Source organism: Nyctereutes procyonoides, unplaced genomic scaffold (assembly GCF_905146905.1).
Source record: "Nyctereutes procyonoides isolate TBG_1078 unplaced genomic scaffold, NYPRO_anot_genome, whole genome shotgun sequence".
In the NCBI taxonomy this organism is placed as follows: domain Eukaryota; kingdom Metazoa; phylum Chordata; class Mammalia; order Carnivora; family Canidae; genus Nyctereutes; species Nyctereutes procyonoides.
In genome coordinates, this window is record NW_026575136.1 from 13,317,211 (window position 1) to 13,323,033 (window position 5,823).

Consider the following 5,823-nt stretch of genomic DNA (forward strand, 5'->3'; position numbering starts at 1 on the left):
CATTTTTAGAATTTTTTTGTAAAGATTTTATTTATGTGAGAGAGAGTAAGAGCGAGCACAAGCAGGGAGAGAGGCAAAGAAGAGAGACAAGCAGACTCCCAGGTGAGCAGGGAGTCCGATGTGGGGCTCTATCCTGGGAGTCCAGAATCACGACCTGGGTGGAAGGTGGGTGCTCAACCACTGAGCCACCCAGGTGCCTCTGGAGTTTCTCCTTTTTGGTGGCAGAGGGAAGGGTCAGATTTGAGGTGGCTCTATTTCCACAATTGAAGGGAAAAGGAAAAAAAAATTTTCCTTGTGGTCCAGATGCCCACCTGGAAGAGTTTCCTCAAGAGGGACTCTGCAGGAGTGAGGAGATGGATGGAGACAGAAGGACTATTCAAAGCTTGAGGGCTGCCAGCAGGTGAAAGAATGAGTCATACAAATACCCAATGGAAACTCATCTTTGAATATTGCACCCAGAGGTCTCCAGTGAAACTTTTCCAGTCCCATAAGACCTTTTCTGATCCTACACATTTTAAATGACCCTAGAAAATAGGAGATAACATGGAGTCTGTAGCAAACATATCAAAGAGAGATTGAATAAACCTATTTTATTCTTTGTACGTCTCCTAGTTTGAAGGAGCCCCAAACAAGGCAGACATTTAAAATTGAAGGAGAGGATAAAGCCATACTGCCCTGGCTTAGGGATTTTAACACTGAAAGCAAGAAGAGACTGTTTTGAGGCAGGCACACGGATAGGTCCCCTCTACTCAGCATATGTGGAGGCTGCCCACAGCTCCATGTTGAGCATGTTGAGGACTGTGAGCTGCGCTACCTGGACCGAGAAACAGGAAGTGGAGGCAAACATGCCAAGTACCCGTCATTTGTAAATTATTTAGGGAAACAGTGCAAATGGACTTGATATTCTCTCTCCGCCCTGGGAAAGCCCTGAGAGAGAGTATGAGAAAGGGACTAACACAGAGTAGGTATTCAGTACATTTTTGTTGAACGACAATAACATGACTAGTGGAGCAAATCTACATATCTCATGTGCTAGAGGATTCTTTGCATATCTGACCATCATCTTCTGCTAAAGAGGACATTGCCTTTGTCAATTGAATAGCCAACCCTGCCATCACATGCATGTGGTCAAACAGCCCTGGTCACAGTAGAGACCCATGTGTCACTGGACTGGAGTCTCTAGAGGGGTTGTCACTGAAAGACAATTACTAACTTCCTGACCATGATTTACCTATATAGCTGGTCCTGAGATTTATCAATAAGACTGGCCAAGTATTTAGACAGAGTCTCTAAGACAAGGCAACCAAAGTTGGTTCTTAGACTAGAAGCCACTGTGGTGGTTGAGGTTCCTTAAACCTCATCCTTGAGGTGCCCGGCTGGCTCAGTCCATAGTGTATCGACTCGATCTTGGGGTCATGGGTTCAAGTTCCATTTTAGGGATGGAGCCTACTTAAAAAAGCCAACTAGCAAACAAAAAAGCCCTCCTCCTTTATGGTCACCACTAGCTCACTTTCAGGGGCTTGGAGGCTTCTCTCCTCCAATTTACACACCGACAGACCTGTGCCTTTGCTGTTGCTGGAGTTACCTAAAGGGACAGTTTCCTTCTCTCTAATCCATCCTTAAATGGTCATTACATAACTTATCTCCCTAAAATACTTCATTGTCTGTATTTCTTCCTGCTTAAAAAAAATATTCAGGAGCTGGTCATTGCTTAGCAAATAAAATCCAAAATTCTTCATCAGTTATTCAAAGATCTCTAGGAATGATACTGGCTTAACCTACTTTTCTAGTCTGACCTTCCACTCCTCCCATCCTGCCCAGGTGTAGTCATGCAACACTCCCTGAGTATTTATCATGCTTTTCCTTTCTTTGCTTGGCTCATGGTACTTCCGCTACCAGGAGTATGCTGTCTCCTTCCACCCATCATTTGAAGCCTGTCTCAAATACTGCCTCCTTTTTTTTTTTTTTAAGATTTTCTTTATCTATTCATGAGAGACACAGAGAGAGAGAGAGAGAGAGAGAGAGAGAGAGAGAGAGAGAGGCAGAGACACAAGGCAGAGGGAGAAGCAGGCTCCATGCAGGGAGCCCGACATGGGACTCGATCCTGGGTCTCCAGGATCAGACCCTGGGCTGAAGGCAGCGCTAAACTGCTGAGCCACCTGGGCTGCCCCAATACTGCCTCCTTTATGAAGTTTTTCACACCAAACCTACTGGCATCCACAAATCAGAAATCTGTTCTCCTTTACTCGGTGTCATGGTCTTATAGACATTATCGTATATTGTCTTATATTTTAATAGGAGAATGGCCTTGCTCCCTACTGAAAATTTATTTATTTTTTAAAGGTTTTATCTATTTATCCATGAGAGACACACACAGAGAGAGGTAGAGACATAGGCAGACGGAGAAGCAGGCTCCCTGTGGGGAGCCTGATGCGGGACTTGATCCTAAGACCCCAGGATCTTAACATGAACCAAAGGCAGATGCTCAACCACAGAGCCACCCAGGTGTCCCCCAAAATTTATTTTTTTAAGTAAAGTAAGTTTTTATTGTTCCTCATAAAGTTTCTTATGTTTGGCACAGCAGGGGTTGTATACAGGGTCACGGATAAATATTTAAAGAGTAAATTAATGTTGAGATGTTAAAAATGTTTTAGAATTAGGTGGAGGTAGTGATGGCACAATATACAATATTAGGCATTGCTGTATAATGCAGTAAATGACATTTCACTCCTCTTTTAAATGGTTAATTTTATGTTGCTTGAAATTTCACTTCAATAGAATCATTTTAAAAGAATGAATTCATGATTGAATGAATTATTATATCTTTCTAGCATTTAGCTGGCAAATCAGAATCACTTTTTTCTCTCTGCTTCCATTTTGCACAAGAGAGCAATATGAACATGTAATTGTACTTCCATATCAGTGGCCTGAATATGTTCTCTAATTAACTTCTCCCAATTTCCCTATCTTCTGGCCAGATTACCTTTGCAGAGTGGTGGCTTCCGTGACCCCATGGCTTCTGATCCTGAGTGAATTGATGGGATTATTCTATTCCCCATCTCCAATTGGACTGAAATAAGCCTCGTGGCCCCAGCCAGACTATCTGAGGGAGAAATTCACCACCTAACATAAAAATGGAGAATAGGTTTGAAGGTATCTGCATCTCTCCTCAGTCTGGAAGACAGTTAATCCCAGAATTCATAGACAAAGTACCTTCCCTTAGCTCCAAGTGCAAATCACTGTCAATTACAAATCCTCCTCACCAGAAATGCATTCTGAGAGTATTTTATCCTTTATCACGGAAGACATTTTAAATGACATTTAAACAAAATATTTAATGGGGCCTAGACAAAGATTTTGAGTGGAGCTATTTCACCTGCAATGACATTCCAGCCACCACGAATGATCCCCCTTCGAATGTTGATGGGCTTGATGAACCCATGGTTTCCACCTCCATTTTCTCCCTTCTCCGATATGCCCTGCAAAATGTCACCGGAGTTATCTTTCTCACACATTCCCAAATCCAGAAGCATTACTGTCAACTCATTACTTAGTTTAAAAAGCCCCAACTCCTGAGGTCAATGGTTGTTAGTGTTGGCTGCCCATCGGAATCACCTGGTGAGTTTCGTACACGTGCTGAGGCCTGGGCCATCTGAGTTACAAGAGCTAAGCAGTGAGGCACGGGCACAGGCATTTTTTAGGGCTTCTCAGGTGACTCTGACACACACCGAGTGTCGAGCTGGGTGTGGGGCAACCTCTCATCTGGGACAACCTCTCAGGAGCTCTGGATCGGAGAAGGCGGAGGGAAAGGCGTGGGATGTAGGGTAGGAAATGAGTAAGAAAGAAAGACAGACCCATCACGATCGAGGAGAATGGAGCCCATTGAGGTGTTTCTTGTGGAGACTGCAGGTCTGAGGCCCAGAGAGCTGGACTCTGTGGCACAGGTAGACAGGGAGCTGCACACCAGCCCTGTGAGTTCACACTCCCTGACTTTTGCATGCGGTTCTGGAGGAAGGGCCTCCAACTCCCTTCAGGAGGCCTTCGTGTCCAAGACTTAGGGTGGACTCTATCGAAGCAGTTTATGGCCGTGCTTTGGAAAATGTTTCCCTCTAGTCACCATGATGAGGTTAGGTATTAGGTAATGTCTTGAAAAATGGCCAGAGGGCTAAAGTGTCAGCTTTACAGCTCGCATACCTGAGAATAACAATGTTGGTTTATTGTTTTTATTCGGCAATATCTTTGGAATGCCTCATAAACAGAAATTAACAGTGACAACCCTGTCTCCGTGTATGACCCTACCAACAGGATGCCAAGGAAAGCCAAGGCCACTAACTGAATACTTTTGAGAATTTCTCTCCCTAATGTCTCATCTAAGGCACATTCCTGGCCTCTTTTGTCTCAGCTGTCAGAGCCATCTTCAGTCCCCCAAGGTTCACTAAAACCCACAGATAATCTTCCATATATATATATTTTTTTAAGAATTTTTTTTAAGAATTTCGACCTCTCCCCGTCTTATCGCCTATCAAAATTTCCAATAAGCAACAGTGAAACTTGGTATATCTGGCTCTAAAGATAGAAAGTCTGGCTTGAAATATGAGAGGCTAGCAAAGAAATGACCAAAGCATTTTGAAACCACACACATATTTTTAATTCATAACTTTTCTTCCATTTTATCTGAACTTTTATATGTGTCATCCAATTCTAATTGCTGTGTTTTGGAGTTAAAGAAGTTATTAACAAATGAAAAGATAGCATATTGTCTGCACAATCTGGATCTAAAAAGCATTAGTTTGGGTTGGTCCTATACAGAAATCACTCCAGCAAGCATTACCTTCAAATCTGAAGTTTGAGTGCTTGCTTTGGCAGCACTTATACTAAAGTTGGAACAATACAGAGAAGATCTGCATGGCCCCTGCACAAGGATGACACACATTTGATTGCTTTTTCAGAATAATGCATTCCAGATTTTTTAAACCAACCAATATTAATCAACAAAATACAAATTAAGCATATACTATATATGAAACAATATTCCATGTCTGAAAATATAAAATAGTAACCCTGTAGCCCTAGATTCTCTAATTGAAAAGATATACTCTCTTAGGCAGTTTTCTTGGATCCTCAAAACTATGATGATATTCTTCTACTACACTAGTGAAATTACTCATTTTCATGAATGTATGTCTGCTAGAGGCTAGGAATTAGGCTATATTATTTTTTTCTGTTCCCAATGCCTCACTTGAGATAATTAATATTTGTTTGTTGAATGAAAGACTGCTCATAGAACATGTTTATGCCTATATGTGTACATACATTATGTATGTGTAAGTATCTGTACTTGTATGTGCAGTAGATAGATGCGTCCAATGTACACACATATACACATACATATATGTGCAACATTTATATGCAGGCACACAATAATTTTAAATTATTAAAATTAATTAATTATTTATTTATGAGAAATCTGGTGTGCGTGTAAAATTAGAAGGAAGAAAATGACAAGCATAGTATAAGATTTTTGTCACGCCAGTGTTGAGAAAACAAGGCCATGCCCAATTTGTCCTGTGGTATTAGAAGACGAGTGGTAGTAACCTACAAAATATGTAGGTGGGAACTGGTTTGGTCAGTATTTCAACCGAATTTCTGGCATAATAATGACCTTTATTGCATTTTTCTGGACACGCTTTTAAAGAGTTTTTCCATGAAGCAGATTTTGGCATAGCTGCTTTTTCATGAGGTCCTGAAAAGACTGTATTGAAAAGAAAGATAACTTCCACACTAATATCTATTTCTGTATTACATAGAAATGTACAATAAAAC

At 41.4% G+C, this 5,823-nt stretch overlaps 1 non-coding gene across 1 annotated transcript; it reads left to right on the forward strand.

Moving 5' to 3' along the window:
- Positions 1–4,850: 4,850 nt before the first annotated feature.
- LOC129495624 (U6 spliceosomal RNA) lies at positions 4,851–4,955 on the forward strand. The gene has a single exon (XR_008661566.1). It is a non-coding gene; the product is annotated as a U6 spliceosomal RNA (small nuclear RNA).
- The last annotated feature ends 868 nt before the right edge of the window (positions 4,956–5,823 follow it).